The sequence below is a fragment of the Ambystoma mexicanum genome, chromosome 12, assembly GCF_040938575.1.
Source record: "Ambystoma mexicanum isolate Mex_15411 chromosome 12, UKY_AmexF1_1, whole genome shotgun sequence".
Classification (NCBI taxonomy): Eukaryota; Metazoa; Chordata; class Amphibia; order Caudata; family Ambystomatidae; genus Ambystoma; species Ambystoma mexicanum.
The window spans coordinates 736,367,576-736,389,892 of NC_090936.1; positions in this window are offsets into that span (position 1 = coordinate 736,367,576).

A 22,317-nucleotide genomic window follows, 5' to 3' on the forward strand; every position below is an offset into this window, starting at 1 on the left:
AACACCTACAAGTTGTGATTCTATCCTCAATTCCATCCTATCTGTACTGCATAGGTGACATTTAAGCATTATCTAATAAACACAACTAAAAATAAACAAAACACAGTTTACAGGAAAATGATTGCATTTGCCCATCTTACTCTTTTCCTACGAGGGTACAGGTTACCCCTAACTGCTGTAAGGGTACAGAAGGAGGAGACTGACACACATGTGGAATATTGATTGCTATAGACTTTTATTAGTCAAGAAAATAAAGCGAAAACCCTACTTTCCCTCTCTTTAAGACGGGTTTCCCTGGCTCAACTAAAATACTAAGGATGTCCACAGAATGTCCGTATAAATCAATAGTCCACTGTTCTGTGTCAAACGTCCCTCTCTCTGTCCCTTAAATTTATACCTAAACTAAAGGCTTCACAAATGTTCCTGGTCCAGGAGAATTACTCCCTTCTCCTGGACTGGGTATCACAGTTACTGGTTGTGGTTTGCTTTGCAAGTTCTTTACAAGGGGGAAAGACTCCCTTCCCCTCTTCCCAGTCTTTCACAAATAAAGGCTAGCCAAACCTATATCATTCTGTATGAGTTTCCCTGCGATAACTGTTCTGACCCTTCTTGCAGGATCAACCAAACTAACAAGCCCACGCGCTCAGCACACATGCATCTGCTAGCCACACTGCGATTCAAATTACAGAAAGCGGGAGGCAGTAGCTTCCCTACAATTGCTGCTAGGCATTGGAACACCCTACCAGCCAAACTAAGGGCTGAAGACTCTTTCTGGATCTTCTGAAAACAATTGAAAACCTGACTCTTTACACAGGTAATATGTAACTAAATCATGCTCCTAAGTCAGTAAGGTAGCTACAGAAGTAACACTAATCTCTAAGATTATGGTACATCTTGTCATTAAACTATTTGTTACGTATACATGCAACTAGGTAAAGAAAAATACTATTATTTAATGCCTCTGGTTAAGTTGTGCTATAGAAATTTCAAAATAAATAAATAAACCACGAGGAGAATGGCTCCCTTCTTTTGGTGTCCAGCTTTTACTATTTTTCCACACAAAAGGCCAGGGGGAATGATTCCCTTCCCCTGGCCTTTCTTTCACTATGTTTCACAGTTCAACAACAGGGGGAATGACACCTTTGCCCTGGCCTTTCTTTCACTTATTTCACTTCGAAGGTCCAGACCTTAGTATGTGACGGCCAATTCCTCAGAATTAAGTTCCTTTTCTCTGAATAAGTTGCTTAGGTCTAAGCAAACTGAAATATCAGATTTCTACTCTTGATTTTAGTCCCAACGTGATTTCCCAAAAGACCCACCCCTTTCACACCCAGATCGGATGCAAGAGGGGAGGAACTCTAAAAGTAAGGAAAGCTTTTTTTGTGAAATAGATGTTTTGGGGAAAAACAAGCAGCACCTGACACACTATCAATCACGTGGTTTTTGTTGCGTTAAAAGAAACAATGTAGCTTGGAGAATTGTACTGCTGTCCGAGGGAAAAAAGAAGAACTTTGTAGTGGATATTTCTAGCGTGCCCATGCTGTTTCAAAACCATGAATTAGTTCTGAAAATGATCACCAAAGGTGCCTTCAGGTGCATTAAGACTGACACAGGAAATTGGATGTGCAGCGATTACTACTAAAAATAACATTTAAACATGCTGTCACTTTGAATTAAATCACTTGCTACGTTAATAAATGGCTGGTGTGAAACAGAAAGGGGCGCGAATCAGAACTGGGCTCGGAGTAGAAGCACTTGTAAGGATTGGGGGAATAGAAATAATAAAACGATGCAAGCGCTATTTCCATATTCTGCTGCTGAAACTAGCCCTGGTATGATGGAGGAGGGCTTGTAGTCCCAGAGGCTAGTCATAACAGTTTAACCCCAAAAAATATTTTAAACTACAAGCTTTACAAACAATGAAAAATCAGCAGCCATGTCAAGTGGACCTTCAGATGAATTCCAGACAATGAAAACGTTGTGACTAGCAATGAAATCTCAGTGATAGAATCAAGGGAAACCCGAAAAAAAGAGACTGCTCTTACAATGGAAAACGTGCGCCTAGCTCTGGTTACACTTCACAACTGTAAAGCTGGGAAGCATAAAATGTATGAGGGTTGCAGCCAGGGGTGTTGCTAGGTCTGGAAGAGATACGGGCTGCGCTAATGCTGGGACTGTCAGGACTCTGGGCTAGCTAGCCTTTTGGTTGTAGACCCTGAGCTTCTATTCGGGGCTACAAACAAAAGACCCCACGCTAAAGCCCCCTCAGCCCCCCCACCCCCCCAAGCAATGCCTCTGGTTGCAGCTTATACATTAGTCTGGCCATAAGAATTAACATCCGGTTACCAGCTCAATATAAACGTTTTTTCCATACGCTGAACGGCATTTAGCCAAATATTGATTTCTTAACACGTCCTCACTCCCAACCCCGCCTTCCCTCTTCCCATTTCACAACTTTGCTGAAGAGCAAGAAAAGGGATACGTTTCATGGTTCTGCACCGAGAAAGACTGCTTTGAACAAACACTGGCAAGCACTTTGAATGTAAAGTCTGATGCAAGGGCTTGTTTACAGGGATCTCAAAGAGTTCCCAGGAGGAGGTGTTTTGGGCAGGCAGAGGTAAGAATGGGTTGGAACATCAATAGTGATTGGCATGGCCTTGCGCAGGCTTGTAATCAAACAAAATGTATAAGAAGTGTGCATATCCTCATATGTAATTCCACTGTGTCAGGGACGTCATTCACCAAATTGCCAGGGGTAGCTGAAGTGACATCACATAACCTTTGTCCTCTGATGACATCACAGGAAGTGATGCCATTTGATCACACCCCCAATTGACATCACAGGAGGTGATGGCACATGACCTTTCACCAAATGAAAAAAACTGTGGAATCACATAGCATTGTTCCTCACTGCACTAAGAAGGATATGGTTATGATATCACTGTAATATGATATATATATTTCATACAAGAATGGACCACCATATGTAGCATTCAATCAGTGTGTATAGGCCCATATTACCAAATTACTGTGAATGTAAGCAGATTATTTTACATCAAATGTTTAGAGAATATTCAGCGATTTGCATTTGTCTTTGTTGTCGATCCGCAAAAGTTCATGTTGAGCCACGCGATGTTCCTTTGCGGTACAGAGGGTGTTAGATCAGCTTAGAACACAGTGCGCCACAATTCGGAATATGAAACTGTGGTTTAAAAGTAAACAGCAGGATTGTACATTTGGTAAAGTACATTTATTTCACATGAAATGTTTAGTGAATATTCAGCGATTTGCAATTGTCTCTGCTGTCGATCAGTAAAAGTTTATTTTGAGCCACGCGCTGTTCCTTTGCGTTAGATAGGCTGTTGGTTTATGATAAAAGCAGTAAATGGTCGCACTGATAATCGGAAGGTTGGTCCAACAACGAGGCATTAGACCACCATAATGATTGGTATGTTGCTTCTAGCTGCTAGTACTTCGTAAGGACATATTGGTCCTTGGCGATTGTCCCATTGTGCCGGTCAAGTGGCACAGCGAGTAGAGCGCCCGCTTTGACACCCGTGCAGAGCCTGTTAACGCAGGTTCGAATCCCGGCGGGGCCAAACTCAGCCTTTCATCCTTCCGAGGTCGATAAATGAGCACCACACACCGTGGGTAATAATAAGCAGCGCTCAGATACCTGAGGGTTTGTAGCGCTATATAAAAGCCTAATTATAATTATTATTATTATTATAAAATGATGAGGGTCATGAAGTTGCTTACATGGAGCTGCACCTGGCAGTTGAAAAATCCATCCGCTGGAGTCTGAAAATCGTGACATTGGCAAAATGGGGCAACATATCTGTTTTAAAAAACATAAATTAGTCTCACCAGCCGATCTTTATTAAAAATATTCATTTTATTTATTATGGCGTGAAACTATTTACTAGCGGAGATAGTGCAACGGAGTATGTTAATAATAAAATAATATTTTCGCATTTATATAGCGCTAAGAACCGTCAGGTATCTCAGCGCTGCTTATTATTACCCACGGTGTGTGGTGCTCATTTATCGACCACGGAAGGATGAAAGGCTGAGTTTGGCTGTGCCGGGATTCGAACCTGCGTTAGCAAGCTGTGCACGGATGTCAAAGCGAGCGCTCTACTTGCTGTGCCACTTGACCATCTACAGTGAAGTGGCACAGCGAGTAGAGCGCTTGACCGGCTACAAACCGGTTAAATTATTTCTATTAACCCACCCTGTGTCGTCTGCCTTTTTCAGAGCCCTCTAAACGACAGGGGATCAATTTGGCGGTGATAGTGCGCGGTAGAAAACAATGTGTCATATTGAACGAACAAGTACAACTTGACCGGGCTTTAATGCCACGCTATTGTTATTATATTCCGGTATAAAATAATCTAAAGGGTTACTTACATTATAATTGCATTTTCCATTGTCCAAGTGTAGTGCAGTCCTAAAATATGACTCCGCGTGTGCCAACAAGTTTTCTCAAAGTGATATAATATACAAAAGTGGTTTCGTTTCAGAAATTTCATCTTCATCGTGTCTTACGTTTTTGCTACACTTCTTCAAAAGAAGTCTTTCAGCACAATCTCTGTCTGTCAAAGTAAAAAAAAAATAGAACCTTATACTGGGAGTCGTGGGCCTCTCCGGGCCGCGAGAAAAAAATGGAAGCAGCTGACCTTCACTGTGAACGAGCATAAATGCTTACTTTGCAACATTCTGTGTAAAGCCATCTGTGAGAACTTGCTGTTTACACTGCATCTTTGTATATTGTTTGCGTGCTAATAAAAAAAGTTTGTTTAATGGACGTTATGGTTCCAAGTAAAGTCGAAAAACCCCTGAAATTCGCCAGTTATGGTAAACTAAGCAACAATAACTCACACCACCACCGTGCACTGCTAAGACTAACACCCAGGACATCAAAGATGACATCACATGTGCATTTACTTTTCATGAAATTTGTGTACTAGGGATTATTATTATAATGTTGCGAAAAAAGTGTCAAGGATCATTGCAATAAATATCATACCGTAATTAGTGCTTTGAACGATGCATTGATATAAATAGCATTGTATTATGGGGTTCTATCTAGTATACTGAGCTACTAATGGAGAAACATAGCATTGTGTGCAGCGTACACGATGAAAGTATAATATTTGTAATGTTAATATGTTGAATAATGAAATGATAATTGTCCTGAAATGTTCGAAAATAAACAAAATGGGGGTGTTCTGAGGACGTTCTTCGTATTGTGTGACTGCTTAGCTGTATGCAATGAGGGAATGGCACAGAGAGTAAAGTGGAAATGGTAGAAGGGGTGTCGAAGAGTTACGCGGTCCACGGACACCGCGGCTGTCCGTGGACAGGGCGTGCTAAATCCGGGGTTTTCCAGCAAATCCAACATGGAAAGAAGACTGTGCAGATTAGCCAATCAGATGTCGAGGTTGTGGATTTGTGTTGAAAGAGACTGTGTGTGGTGAAGATGGCAGAAGTAGAGAAAGTCAGGGTGTTGGTGCTTGGAGATATGTTTGTGCATGGTTTACAACAGTACGCTCGATGCAGGCATGTTGAAAAGAACTTTGATGTGAAAGGAGTGGAGGTGGTGTGGAGCACTGTGCCTAATTGCAATGTACAGGGAATTGTACAAGTTTGTGAGGATATGGCCATGATGAACAATCCGCATGTGGTAGTTTTGCACTATGGTGCTTTCCATTTGGGCAACGTCAGTGCCCCTACTTTGTTGGCTGATTTGGAACGCTTGGTTCAAGCCGTAATGAAGATCCTTCCAAATGCGAAAGTATTTTTTTCTGGATTACTACCTAGGGCAATATGGGACAATAGTTCAGTTTTTTGTCCTCAGCAAAACATTGCTAGGTGTGTCATCAACTGAGGCATGTGTGCCTTCATGCTTAGAGCTGGTATGTTCTTCTGTAATAATGAGAATATTGATGCCAGTAATACTGTTCATTTTAAAGAAGATGGCATCTCTTTATCTTTTACGGGAAATGCCTTTCTATTTTGGAATGTAAGGGTTGCTTTGGAGAAGGCTATGTGAAGATTTTAGGAGTAAAGTAAGAAAAAAAACAAGAAAGAAAAAAATACAAAATAACAGGTGTCTGTCAAGCATCTGTAAAAAAAACAAAAAAAACGGCTCTTTTCAGAGCCAACTTCAAAGGGGAAATGGGGCACACTATTTAAATTTACATTCACCACGCTCAGATTCTCGATATGTCCGCGGACATCAAAATCACTACGTGGGGGTTCAGTATGTTCTATGTTACATGTATATGAAGTCAAGGATATTATGGTTAAGTTGTGCTACTAAAAACCTATGAAATTCAGTGAAAAAACTTTGTTAAAGGTGCGTTATGGTTAAGTTGCGCTACGAAAAACCTATGAAATTCAGTGAAAAAACTTTGTTAAAGGGATGTTATGGTTCAAAGTACCCCGCTCGTGCCCCGTGTGTCTATCCCTCCCGCCGCCCACCCCCGCTCATGCCCCGTGTGTCTATCCCTCCCGCTGCCCACCCCCCGCTCATGCCCCGTGTGTCTATCCCTCCCACCGCCCACCCCCCGCTCATGCCCCGTGTGTCTATCCCTCCCATGCCCCGTGTCTCTATCCCTCCCCCCGCTCATGCCCCGTGTCTCTATCCCTCCTGCTGCCCATGCCCCGTGTCTCTATCCCTCCCGCCGCCCACCCCCCGCTCATGCCCCATGTCTCTATCCCTCCCGCCGCCCACCCCCCGCTCATGCCCGTGTCTCTATCCCTCCCGCCGCCCACCCCCCGCTCCTGCCCCGTGTCTCTATCCCTCCCGCTGCCCACCCCCTGCTCATGCCCGGTGTCTCTATCCCTCCCGCCGCCCACCCCCCGCTCATGCCCCGTGTCTCTATCCCTCCCGCCGACCACCCCCCGCTCATGCCCCGTGTCTGTCTCCTGTTTCCCCCCACCTGCTCATGACCCGTGTCTGTCTCCTGTTCCCCCCACCCGCATCTTTGATGTCCTGGGTGTTAGTGTTAACAGTGCACGGTGGCGCGAGTTATGGTTGCTTATCTTACCATAACTGCTGAATTTCAGGGGTTTTTCAGTTTTACTTTGAACCATAACGTGCCTTTAACAAAGTTTTTTTACTGAATATATATATTGCTTGAGGAAGCAACAGATGGTTTACTTCAAAGGCAGAGGGCAACTTATGTAAATGCATTATCTCACCTTGCATCTATCTACATTGTGCCTGTGATGCAAGTCTGCAGATCTGGGTCAGGACACAGTTCCCAGGCAGGATTGGGGGAAGAAGCCATTGGGGCACACCCCTCATCACAGGCTCAGTGGCTTAGTAGATGTGAAAAGTAGACCACGAGAAATACGGATGAGATTTTCGTTCATGCTGTGCTGTCACTGAGTACTGCAGGTTGCTCTTACACATTCCCAGCTAGCTAAATGTAGCCCTTATACTCTTCCATTTGCTACAGTACTAGTAATGAGCTGCACAGACATCCCCGCTTCTGAACGCAACCATTCAGGAGCCCTTCACTAATGGACTGTCAACCTGTTAGTGATGGTGCTTTATGTTTTTTCCTGCATCCCTGTTATTTCATCCAGCTAATGAGATTGGGATTCCAGGTGAAAAAAGGTGCAGCGCATTTAGCTGCATTTACAACCACCTTTTTCAAGTGCAACACAGATATCAGCTCTTGGCACTGCCTCTTTGTCCAGTGGCCCATGGGTAGCAAGAACATGTCTAGCGGTAGTAGAGGGGGAGCCTGGGGTGGCAGTTGCTACCCCTGGCAACCTCCAAATGAAGTCTGTGCACTATGTTCCTTCTCATTTGCCCCATTAGTCCTCATCAGTACTCTAATGCAAACGTTTTAGCTTATAGCTGTCACAAGTGACACCTAATAGCCCTAACTAAAAAGCCCAAACTAAAAAGAAGCCCCTGTCCGGCTGCGTTACAAATAAGTGAACCAATGAGACTTGTTATGTACACATTTATGCGCCCCGAGGAGACTACTACTTTCAATAAAAACTCAACATTTGTTAGTGATGAAATTACTTTTCATATAGATTGTTGTTGTTATAATCTCCAAATGTATTTGAATACAGTATTATGCAAAGTCCATGGAAGTTGCTAATGGTAAATGGTATATTATCTTTTGGGAAGTAAGCCCATTTTCGGATGTTTACCAAACACACTGTTATAACAAACACATATAACTATTTCCTCAGGAGCCTACTACCAAAGAAAGATGAACATAGCTAGATTCAAGCTACCCTAATTGTAAGAAACATACTCACAGAGGAGATGTCTCCATTAGCTCCAATCTCCAAGATCTCCCGGCATGGCAGGAATTACAGCAACAACTACCAAACATTACCAAGAGTCTGCTGTGATTATATACCTTCAATGGTGTTTAGATCAGTAAACATAGCAACCCGACTACTTAATGCTTTCTATACGACTTTAGGAGGACAAAACACAAAACAAACAGACGATATAATGGTTTTTGGAAGTCTAACCCTAAACAACAAACTGTGTAATGGCTTCTCTATAGTTTTGCAGGACTAAGCAGACAAATCAGAGCCCCAGTAATGCCTCTTTGATTTTTGGAGCTTGATCTTCAAAGCAAACTACCCAATATATAATTCAAACAATATTAAAAACAAAATTACATTATTAAATGTAACACCAAGAATAGATCCCCACTAATTGAATTTCAACATATGAGTGCACATGTTTCAAGAGACCCTTTTCCAACTTGATGTGCGGTTTATGGTTTTTGCTGGACTAAACATCAAAAAGTCTACTCAAAATTGTCTGTATATTGTTGCAGGGCATAACATAAACACCATACTAGTCAATGGGTTTTCTATGGTCTTCGGAGGAACATTTACAAAATAGATTATTCAATGGTTTATAGTTTTGAAAGACACGACAACAGGAATAACACACTCTCTATAGTGTTTGGAAGAATAAACATAAACCACAGACTACCCAATTGTTTCTCTATGAGTTTAGGTGACTAAACATAACAAACATCCAACCTATAAATAATTCAGTAATGTTACAAGCAAAATTCATTTTGTAAATTTGTGAGTGAGAACATACCTTCACTCTTGCTTTTCCAATGTATGTTTGGAATGTTTCAGGATACCTTTTTCAAGTTAACGATAAACTCTCAGAAAGCATGGTAAAGGGGATGATAACTCATCACCTAGTTATGCTAGTCAGACCATCCAAACTATTCAAAGTTCCCAAAACACTAATTAAATACCTCAAGAAACTCATCACAAATCCAGTAAAACCACTGCAAAATGACACTTTCATTTCAAATAATGCTTTGCGTGTACAGATAAAAAGGTCATAACCACACTATCAAATTGACCATTACCTTTACCTGCCTTCATGGTACAGGCCATGACTAAAGCAGCATTTATTCTATCGATTACACTAGCACTACCGCATGATCCAGAAAGGAGTGGATATGATGAAGAAACAGATATTAGAGAAGTCAGTGAAAGGCATTCCCAACGAATTTACAGCCCAGAGGAACATTACTTTAATTAATTCTATGCGTCTAAGTCTCACTATATGGTTAATGAGTTGGCATGTCATGTTCTAACAGTACTGAAAGACATTTCTAGTGTGACAAAATTCTTAAAGTTGCCTGCTTTGAACTTTTCCGTTCAGTCCCTGCCAATCTTCACCTTAATGGTCCTCCAGGAATCTGAGGAGGTATCTGCGTTGTCTACTAAGGGAGGTTCTTCTCTTACTGGTCAACATGGCAAGAATAAAGGTTTTTGTGCAAAACATCATGTACAATCAAAGCGCTGCTGGTTTCCTGTTGCTCAACGGGTCAGGTTTAAAGCACTTTTCCTTATGCACAAGGCATTTTATAACACTACCCCTCCTTTTTTCAGGGCTAGATGTGTTTGTTACATCCCTGAAAGAGCTTTGTGCTCCTCCTCTGCTGGACATTTTGTGACCCATGATTTAAATATGAAAGATGGGGTGGCCGTTCGTTTACTGTTCTGGCAGCCAAACTGTGGAATGGCCTGCCTCTGTCCCTACACCTGATTAGCAACCATCTGGAGTTCAGTCAAGGTGTGAAGACCTTCTTGTTCCCAAAGTAATCTTCCACTGCTTTGAGGGTGTGGCTGGGCTGCGTGGAGCCTGTTAGAGCACTGTGATGCCTTTTGCAAGGTTTGTGTTTTCAATCTATAAGTCTCCTTACCATACCATACCAAACCAGCATCACAGGGACACATGCAGCAGTGGAAAATGATAAGGAATTGACTAGCAAAGCATCAGTAGTGTTTCCCATCATCTCCATCATTTAATTTCATAACTGACATCCCAATGGCTTCTTTATCACATTCAGTAGTGTTGATCAGAATCAGACCTGTGAAACCAGCTGCTGGTGAATCGTGTACTCTCTACTGACTCAAATCTTAAACTGGGTAAATAGCAAACTGAATGGAAAACCAATTAAGGGCCAATAGCTAGGAGGAAAGTATAGTTTGACAAAGGTGGTGGATTTACCGCTGACAGAAATACTGCTGGCTGCAACAATGCTGACATTCTCATGGATTATGAACTGCAAAAATGGGAATGTCCACCTCCTTACAACCGCTTGTAATCCCTTTGGTAAATCTGCTGGACCAAGTGACATTAACCATAATTCCATTTATCAGTATTTCAGGTGGATTTATCACCAACACACCACCAAACTTGTCATGAGGCTCTAAGTCATGCTGACTGTGAAAGTGCATGAAAATCACAAAGACATGGGGTGGGCTCTAAGAGTATTGATAATGCAATGAAACAGAGGGAGATAATTGCCCTCCAAGAAATCTGGATTATGGTGAATGTGGAGTTTGGGCAGCTTCATACCTTTTGAGAAAACAAGATAACTGGAAACCTTTGGGTAAGCCATCGGGTGGATTAATAATATGGGTTTTGCAGTTTTTAGTATAGTCATTTAGCAAAATGTATGTGAATATGCTGATTTGGAGAAGGTTGTAGTGCATTTGGATGAGATTTTTAAATAGGTTGGCACAATTGATGTGCATAGCTCTTTTGGGTGACTTCAACACCGCATTAAGCATGGGACATCCTGATTTGGAATATTTGTTTTTTTATGGAAGAAAAGAACAAAGTTGGGGTTTACAACCTATGATCACAAATCAATGAAAGAGTGACATGGAAGGGAAAGCATGACTTGATTTTGCAATCGCTATGAATACCCGTGCACTGTATGGTCGGACTTGCCTGGAATCATGGAAATGGGTGATTAACGTCCAAGTGAGCCATTTAATTGGAAATTACCCCATCCCTTTAGTTTCACTCTGGGCTTAGCAGCTGACACAGTAACAACTATTGATGACACCTGCTAGATTCCATGGAGGTCAGACCTATCAGACAAGCAATCAAATCTTTAGAAGATATTGAGATTCTACTCTTGAGGTAGATAATAATATTCTGGCCTATGTCAATATGGCTGTAATAATGAGTGTGTGTGCTCCAGAGGTACAGAGGGAACCATAAGATGAGAAGGGAGGTAACCAGATAACTGATATAATAAAGAACATAGAATGAAAGAAGAAACTTCTCTACTAAGTGAAATCAAAAAGAAATCCATGATAAGGAGGTTATTGGAAAGCTCAGACCTGTACATAAAATGCTGATGGGTTGTACATTTTTTTTCTATATGATGAATAAATGTAATCTTCTTCAAGAGTGACCAAAGAGTTTTATGGAAACAAGAAGCCATGAGGGGAAACTAAATTAAGACTGCATTCTCTTGAGTGAACGTGACTCTGTGAGTACATATGTCATCTTTTTATAATTCTGAGATGACTGCAACACTTTCTAATAACAGACATTTATTACTGTCACACTTTGACCAAGAAGTCTGTAACCTAGCCCTATACTGACAATTACATACTAAGATATCCCTGGAGGCCACTGGAATTAATTGCATTCCCCAATGTTTGAGGAAAACAAATCATGAAATGTGGGGGGCAGTATTGGCACGATAAAAGCCACACTGGCGATTCCAGAATCATGTAGATTGACAGATATTATTTAGATTTTCCAAAAAGTTCAACAAACTGATATACATTGCTATCGCCTGATTTCGCTCTTCAACTCCCATGCCAAGATTTTCAGCAGAGTACTAGAGGACAAAATTGTTACATTGGTCAACTGAAAAGGAATTTTATAATGTGCAGTTGGGATATGGTCCCAACGAGAGGACTTTTGATCAATTCCTTGCACTACACCTTTTAGATGCTAAAACATGCTTCATAAAGAAAGAAACCCTATTCCAAATTTTGTGAATTTAAGTTCTGCTTTTGATTTAGTGCCTTGGACAAAATTATGCAGAACACTTGCCAATCTGGGAGTCCATGAAGATCTAGTTGTCTGCATAATATACAGGCAATAAAAGCTTTTTTTAGATTTGGAGTAACAGCTCTTGTATTAAATAGGTGATGGCTGGAAGGTTTGGAATTAATCCTAACCTCTGGGCAACCCTCCAGACCATCGGTCTTTGCTTGCCAAGCCATTACAAAAGGGGAAAGACCATATGCAAATCAGGCTTGGTCCCACCACAAAAAGGGCAGTCCAGTCTGAACTGCCTAGTGACATCCTTTCTGCACAAGACCACACGCATCCCCAAACATGATAGAAGTGTACAAAATAAAAGAATTTCCAAAGTATTATATGGTAGAGAAATCCAAGTACATTACAGACACTCCTTAGAAGAAATTGAAGCAATTTTCCTAAAGAAATTGCTAGATGTAAGCAAAAATGTATCAAACACTTGAGTACATAAAGAATCCAATTTCCCTCATATAGATGATTTCTCAATAAGAAGAGCAGTGAACATCTGGATAAAATGATGGCCCCTGCAATAGGATACATTAATAAAATAATATTTGACTTATGGTAAAACAATTATACAACCAAGGATTGTTTGCTTACATAAATGGGTCAAATCTGAGAAAAATATACAAAGTTAAAGCATTTCCGAAGAATGGTAGAGAAATCTGAGCAAATTACAGACTCTCCTTATTAGAAGTAATGTTCAGAAGAAATTGCTAGATGTAAGCAAACATGAATGAAACAAATAGTACATAAACAATGCAATTTCCCTTATATAGATGATTTCTCAGTAAGAAGAGCAGTGAAAATCTGGATAAAAAATGGCTCCTACAAGAGGATACATTAATAAAATAATAGTTGACCTATGGTCACACAATTATGCCACCAAGTTTCCTTTGCTTAAATAAATGGGTCAAATGTTGTATGAAATATGAGGACACATCTGGAACTTGTTATCTATGCATGTAACTTGCGAGTATTTGGGAGTATAAGAAACACTATTTTGGTAACTAGAGAACATTGGCAGGCTGACTATGAGAACATTACTATTACCATTTATTTGCTGAACAGTCAGCTAGGTTGTTACCCTTCTTATTTAGATCTGATAAAAAAGGTCTCACAAAGATTTTCAATGACCAGACTGTGGCTGTAATTCTTAACCACTAAAAGCATTTTCAAGTCATTGGTCCCCCAATGACAATTATCTGGGAGACATCTGTGACTGTGGCAAGAAAAAAAAATAGGACACTGTCTTCATAATATGTGACTGACATGCCCTAATTTGCAATAGGTGGCTTATTCCATCATTAACACAAAGTGTACACAGTAACTGCACAGAAGGAGAATATTGTCTATAAAACCTAACCACACAGGAATTATTAGGTAAGGTCTACATCTTCCTAATAAATGCTCTAAAGCCCACAAGTGGAACATTTAACTAAAATGTCAAAAAGAGGGGTTTTCATTTCAGCGCTCCAGAGGGACTCCATAAGTGTGTTCCAGACATTCAACCCCACAATATCGAAATGTGCTTACTGGCCTTTTAGAACATTGCTCCGGCTTTCTCTAGAACAATAGTACACTTGTCTCTAGGGATTAGTACTCCCTTTATGTCCATGATTATGGGGCCTCACCTGACTAATTATTTTGGAGCAAAACTTCACAGTACTGGGGTCTTTTCCAGTTACATCATCATGTGGTGGGTTGGAAGAAGGAGTCTGACACACTTTGGACATATTGGTTTTCTCTTTAATAAAATTATAAAGAAAAGGCCTACCTTTCCCTATTGCTAAAGTGGATTTTCCCTGCCTAACTAAATAACTCAAAATGCTCGTCTGTCATCAGGAACTGCAAAGCAAACGCCCTCAGTCAAAAACCTAACACTACCTGACCCTACCACTAAGATGAACAAGTCACAAATATAGGCCAAAAAAATGTCTCTCTTCTCTGGGCTTCATCCTTTTTATGCCTTCTTTTGTCTGGCTTTCTTTATTTGATTTTCTCTTGCTCCTTGCAATGTCACTAATCAAACGTCTCGTGTTTAGAACCACGTTTCATATTATCCTCCTCTTGCGAACATTATTGAGTTTTAATTCATGAGCTCTTGTAGCTCTTCCCAAATAGTCCTGGGTAATGTACATTCTTTAATGGAAGGCTTATTATGATCTTCTTTGAGATTGCTTTCTCATGCCCTTGTCTTTGATTTTATGTCCCTGACTTTCGGAGTTTTAGCTCTTCTTGGTTTTGTATGATTCTATGCCAGTTAGGAATTCCCCTTTGCTGTATTCTCTCTACTTCATTAGTTCTCTCAGTATTCAACACACTAGACAGTCTTAGTTAACAAACAACACTTGTTACACTTTTTATTGGAGGGTTCTCCCCCCTCTTCAACTCCTTGTTCAAGGGGCCTTTTCACTTCTTCCATTGGTATTTGTTTCCACTTTCTTTCAGCTTTCCAAACAACCTTATTTGTCATGTTCTTCAGTGGGTTCTCATATCCCAAATTATATTGGGTTATAGTTTGTATTTCGCCCTTAGCACTTTTATGAGTTTCTCTCCTCAGATCATGCGGCCCAGATGGCCTCCCACTTCTCTCATTCTCCCTGGTACCTTTGATCCTGTCGGAGAACGTTGTAGGGTTCGACACTTGTTCAGGTACTCGACTTTGCCTTCTATCATCTCTTGGATGCTGCTGGTGTTATGTTCTCAGTACCTCTGTAGGAAGCTGCCTTCTAAAGATGGTGGTTGGTGGGAGCTTTCAGTGCTCCCTGCTGCTGTGGTCTCAGCGCCCTTCAATTGTTTCACCACCTTAGACTGGTCTCCTCTCCCTGTTCGAGCAACAGATTCCCTGTTGCTGGTTTTGCTGATCCTCCGGCATCTCAACTTAGCATTCTTTGCCTTTCAACAAGCTGTGGGCTCTGCAGTTCACTTCTGCCCTGCCTCTCCAAGGTGCAACTACATCGGGGGGGGGGCTTATCCTCTGCACCATACTCTCTCCCCTTGTGATTTACTTGTCCCAGTTATAAAAAGATCTGTTCTTAAAGAGATATCTTCTTTTCTTTTGTATGGTTGGTTTGATTCCACAATGTCTGAATGCCAATAGAAAGAGTATACATTATTCTTCATGGAGGGCAGTCCCATATATGCATACAGGATGTTTTGTCTAGGGAGTTCCTCATGAGAACATGAGTCCTTGCCCCTAAGGGGGAGTTACTCCCAGTGTAGTCCAACTTTCCCAGACCCCTAGGGTGTATCTTGCAAAGCATGCTCACCTCTAGCCTCAAAGGGGGTGGACCCCTCTTGGTAAGAAGTCAAAAATACTCTTGATTCACCACAAACCTCAGGTGAGGGGAACAGCTCTTCACCACTGTGACAGTATGCACCATAGATGAACATTATCTTGCATATTGCAGTTTAAATCAGAGAAATCCTTTGGCATCAAAGCAATGGCCTTGCTCCAGTCGACCGAATGTCCAGAGTTGTTACTATGAGTGCACATGCATAGTCCGAATTGCAGGCCAGCAATAGGGGATCCTATTGATGTCAGAAATCTATATTGTTTGTATTATGTTTGTTGTAGAGTTTTGCAATAATATATGTTTATTCTTTGTTCAAATGACTGCATCACCTACTTGTGTTGGCACTATAGTATGTTTTTTCCAACACATTTCAGTTGACATGCTGCACCAAGTTAAGTTGCAATGGCACCTATTTTTCGCCACATAGGTCTCCTTTTTTTGTCTAGTTGTTGAAACAGCTGACAGGAAGCAGTATACCATTATAAGGTCCATGCAGATTTTGCCACGGTTTGACAACCATTTTTCAAATATGTTCTTGGGAAGACTATACTTGAATCTTTGTCTAGGTAAGAATTGCATTCCTTTTAAATGTAACATTTTCACACTTAGTTTCTTGAATTATTACGACTAAGTTGATTCACAGATAGGAAGTGGTAGGCTTATAGGAACATTAAGTACATTTTTATTACTTGTTTTTAGTGTTACTTTATGTTAGCACTTTAAAGTCCTTTTCTAATATGTTACATTAAGGAGGGTATGTGTTCCTTGTTATATGTATTCAAATATTCTTGATACCTGTACACATGATTTTACTTTGTTCTGTTGGACATATTTGACAAGGCATTGTTGCATACCCCTCTCACGTGGATTCTAATGAGTAAAGTTTTTCTAAAAAAGACATTTTCAATATAACTTTGACATGTTTTTAAAAATATTCACGTGATCAATATTTAGTTAACTTTTATTTTTCCCTTTTATTATAATTGCTAATTGAATCCGCATTAGATCCTTATTGTCCTGACGAAGTGTACCACATCGCCCAAAACAAGTTGAGAGAAAATGAAACATATTACCATCTTTTATGTTAAGGATCACTGATATTCTGAATGTTTCAGTGGACATTGTGTGAAGAATCATACCTATACCTCACTAAAACTCTACATAAAGCCCTGTCATGAGCACTGGCCCAAAAACACAGACACCATAGTGTCATGGGAACTGGTCCTGCCGCTGTTTCTGCCCCACTCTGGGCGCTTAGGGGAACTCGGCATAGGTGCTTGGGGGCTAAGAAGGCCAGGATCTGGCATAACAGGGCTAGGATAGCTTCATTCAGGGCAGTACATGCCCCCTCATTACATTATGGTACTTAGAACCTCCCCAACATGGCGCTCCTTTTACACAGAGCACTGTACACTGTGCATTCCAGTCTTTGGCTGTGGTTGGCTATTTAAGCCACGCCCAAGAACATGTCTGTGCTTCGTGTGAGAAACTGTTCACACGCTCACCTCGGCTTCCAGCAACTCCGGCTCTTCTGTGACTTCACGGCGGTCCGGAATCCCTGCAAGAAGAAGAAAGGACGTTACTATCCAACTCACCTGATACTGTTCTGGACCCGCTTGCACGTCACGGTGCTCACTCCCAGTTTGCGTTTCTGGCTACTGGCACTTCGGTACGTCGCGACCAGTTTCATCTCCAGACCCACTCCGCACTCCCGCTCCAGGACACACCACGGTGGTTGCCGCGCGCATCGCCTTCAGCAGCACCTGCGGGAATAAAGCACAAAACAGTGAGTAAACTTGATCCGGCAGTACAAGTAACCTGAAAACTATTCCGTATAATAGACCAGTGAAGAAACTGGGACACTTACCTGCATATTATGATCCAATGAGGAAACTGGGACACCTACCTGCATATCCAACCCATTGAGGCAACTGGGAATTACTATTTACTGGCATTTGGCATCCAGAGAACCTGGAAACCCGCCTGTACCTAGTGACATATCTGCACTTTCCAAAACCTTGTGAGAGAAAACAGAACTCATAACCCGCGTTCCCAGTGAAGTAACAGGGACCCTTTGTGAATACAAACTGAACTCTAACTTCAACTCCAGTGGGAGTAACCTGGGGAAAACAGTGAACATTCTCCAAATCCAGAGACTGAGTTGTCCCGGACTACTCACACAACCAACCAGGATTCAGCGCCCTTGCCCCAAAGCAGGATGAAGAGCGCGCCAAATCTGCACTGAAGGTGAGCTGAGAATCCAGATTTAGAACACACTGGTTCACAGGAGGGGGGTGGGAGTCCCAGATCACTAGAGAAAGCATTGAACCTTTTTTGTGTGCCTTGACAGATTGGCTAGTCCCAGTTCGGAGTGGGGAAGAGGACTCTAGTGCCACACCGGAAGGATTCATCGCTCCTGCAGAGTATCAGGTGAGCGTGACAGGACACAAAGCACCCCTAAACTGCTCTGCCTGAGCGATGGAGGCCTCGGATGTGGACCAGTTGGCGCAACTCCTTGGAGAATTGCATGCTGAGGTGCATGTCGCTAGAGCTGAAACCAATGCCCTAAGACGGGAACTAGGTGTCAACAGGGATAGGACCGAGGAATTATCTCGTCAAGTGCTTCAAGCACAGGCTGAAAAGGTCCCACTCCCTGGGGGGGATCCCCGTACCACCCGCTGCACCAGTAGTGGGACCCGTACAAATAGTGGTCCCAGGAAACATCTCTTTAGCACCCCCTGAAAGGTTCACAGGATACACTAGAAAGTTCAGCGTTTTTCTGAATCAGTGCCGCTTACACTTCCTTTGTCGTCCACAGGTTTTCCTGAATGACCAGTCAAAGGTGGCATTTGTACTATCATATCTGGGGGGTCATGCGGCAGACTGGTCGGTACCGTTGGTGAATAGAGACAACTCAATATTACGCGACTTCCCTGATTTCCAGCGCAAATTAGAGAAACTCTTCGCTTATCACGCTCAAGGACAGGCACTGGACAACGAGCTGTTATCTCTACATCAGGGTAGTCAAGATCTGCTGGTTTACGTGTCAACCTTCAACCGTCTGGTAATGGAGACCAATTGGTCAGAGGAAAAATGCGTTACTTTTTGTTCTATAGAGGCCTACAAGGGGAACTTAAAGACGTCCTTGCACAGGTGGTGAATCCTCCCATAGGATGAGCGGAATACATCGACTTAGCCATCCATTTGGACCACAGACTGCAAGACGAGAAGGCTGACTGGTCCCGTTCTGAGAGCCAGGCTTTTTATGTCCGGCCTAAAGACTCCTTGGCCCTTAATGTGTCCGCTGATCATCCAGAGCCTGTGCAACTGGGGGTTCTTTGGGGTCCTCTCACAAAAGCGGAACGAGATCAAAGATGCCAGGAACAACTATGCTTGTATTGTGGCCAGTCGGGTCACTTTCTCAGGAATTGTCCGGCTAAACCTCCCCAAAAAGCTGGAGGAGCCGTTGACTGCGAAAAGGAGGACAGGGAAAAGTACAACGCCCGGCAAACCTCGAGGCCAGTTTGTCGCGCGCAAAAGAAGGTCATCGGGCCTCCCATTTCATGCTTCCAGTAACATTGGTCGACCAACAACACCCTACCAAGATGCACGAACTGGAGGCGTTTGTGGATAGCGGCGCTATAGGGAATTACATGGACCAAAGAAGATCGGGTTACCCCTCTGTACCAAAGGGGTGGTGGAAAACGTCATGGCTGAAGATGGAACACAGTTGGTTTCTGGTCCGGTCACACAATGTATGGCGGAGATTACACTGCTCTGCCAGGACAGTCATAGTGAACAAATTTCGTTCGACCTTATCACTGCGCCACAATTTCAGTTAATCCTAGGCATACCCTGGTTGGAAACCCACAATCCCCGAATAGACTGGCGTGCCAGAACCCTACTGTTCCCAGAGGAGTGCGTGCGTTGTTACCAGAAGGGGAACATGAGAGCAGATTCCGCACATGCTGTGCCTACAGGCACCTCAGTACTGGGGATGGTGGGAGTCCTGCCCTCTGAATACAATGATTTTCAAGATGTGTTCGCCAAGGAACAGGCTAACATTCTGCCGCTGCACCGTTCATACAATTGCCAGATAGACTTGAATCCTGGAGCACAGATACCATGCATTAGAATTTATGCCTTGCCGGAGAAAGAGAACTCTCACCTGAGGACATACCTAGACCAATACCTGGCAAATTGTTTTATACTGCCCTCGAAGTCACCAGCAGCCTCCCCCCTCGTCTTCGTACCTAAGAAGGAGGGGGAACCTGAGGACATGCATAGACTATTGCGCCCTAAACCAGGTCACGATAAAAAAACGATACCCGCTGCCTCTAATCCCTGTGTTACTGGATCAGGGTAAACAAGCACAAATGTTCACCAAGCTGGATCTCCGGGGGGCCTACCACTTGGTACGCGTTAAATAAGGCGTTGAATGGAAAACCGTGTTTCAAACCAGGTATGGGCTCTATGAGTACCAGGTGATGCCCTTCGGCCGTGCAACGCGCCAGCAGCCTTACCGCATTTTATGAATGACGTCTTGTGGGAACTGCTAGACGTATGTGCAGTGGTATACATCGACGATATCCTCATTTGCTCAACCACTTTGCAGGAACACGTAACCCACGTACGCACTTTACTTCACAAGTTACGGCTAAATCACCTATACGCTAAACTGGAAAAGTGTTCATTTCACGTCACCGAAGTGGAATTCCTCTGCTTTGTGATAACACATCAAGGCATAAGAATGGACAACAGAAAGGTGGAGGTGATCCTCATGTGGCTGTCTCCCACATCGCTCAAAGGAGTGCAAAGCTTCCTAGGTTTTGCAAACTTCTACAGACGGTTTATACCCGGATTCTCACGTGTGGTACATCCTATTACCTCCTTACTCCGAAAGCATCGGAAATTTGAGTGGACTCAACAGGCGGAAGAAGGTTTTTTAGCTTTAAAGGACAGGTTCAAATCAGCACCAATCTTACAGCATCCACAGCCTGAATGCCCGTACATTGTAGAAACCAATGCCTCCAGCGTCGCGATGGGAGCAGTCCTTTCGCAACGAAATCCAGAAACTGGTTGTCTACAGCCCGTTGCCTTTTGGTCGAAGAAGTTTTCTCCTGCTGAACTGAATTGTGCAGTAACGGGCAAAGAGCTCTTAGCCATCAGAGACACACTCAAGGAGTGGAGACACTACTTGTTAGGTGCCCAACATCCAATCACAATAATAACTGACCACCGGAATCTACAATATCTACACCCCGCTAAGGCCCAATAATTCCGACAACTTCATTAGGCGCTGTTCCTAGCTGAATACGATTTCGTAATCACTTATCGACCAGGAGTGAAGAATGGTAAGGCAGATGCCTTGTCACAGATTGGTAAAGGCGAAGGGCCTACTCCACTCCAGACCCAGTGGATATTATCGCGGGTCATAAAATCCTGGGCCTATGTGAGGTTGCAGACTCGCCCTTGGAGGACCTAAAGAAAACAGTCAGAGACAACATGTCCGTGAAGGAGTTACAGGAATGGGAGAAAAAAGGAACACAGTTTTCCATCCAGGACGGCCTGCCATACTACACAGATCATCTATTCCTGCCGACACAGTACCTGCAGCAGCAAGTAATCAGCAGTTACCACAGTTCCCTTTTGGAGGCACATCCGGGAGCAACCAAGACCAAAGAGAAGGTCAAGAGATCGTATTGGTGGCTGACCTGGCGAGATGACGTTACCGCCTTTGTCAACTCTTGTGGAGTTTGCACTCAGAACAAGGCAACAAGATGGAAACCCGCAGGATTGCTTCAACCTCTTGCAGTTCCCCGGGCACCCTGGCACACCATTTCTATGGACTTCATTACAGATCTACAACTTATCTCGGGTTACAGCACCATACTAGTTGCAGTCGATCTATTTTCCAAGATGGCTCATTTTGTGGCCTTACAAGGAATCCCTTCAGCCCCAAAATTGGCTCAAGTATTCCTGGAACACGTAGTCAAACTGCATGCATTTCCAGCCATTATAATCTCATATGGGGTAGTCAATTTGCGGCACAGTTTTGGAAAAAGTGTTGTGCCTTAAGTGGAAGTCCGTTTGGCTACCAGCCATCATCCCCAGACCAATGGCCACACAGAGCGCACCAACTAAACCCTAGAGCAGTACCTCCATTCCTTCTACACCAAAAAGACCAAGCATGGATAGACCTATTATGGATAGCTGAATATGCCTACAACAATTCAGTACACTCCTCTACCCAACTAAGCCCCTGTTATATTCTACACGGGCAAAATCCACGGACTTCAGTTTATGACCCGCCAGAAGCAATTGAGATGCCTGCGATCAAGAACCTCCATGATCGTATCACTCAAGCAGTTAAGAAAGCCAACATCCACCTAAGAGCAGCCACGGAAACCCAAAAGAAGTACACCGAACACCACCGCAAAGAGGCTCCCGCTTACCAAGTGGGGGATTCTGTATGGCTAGATACTAGATACATCTCACTAAGAGGGCCAAGAAAATTCCGGCCCAAATTCTTAGGGCCCTTCACAATCAAGACAGTAGTAAACCCAGTGGCCATGAGACTGGATCTACCTCCCGGCATGCGGATACACACGGTTTTTCATGTCTCCCTGCTCAAGC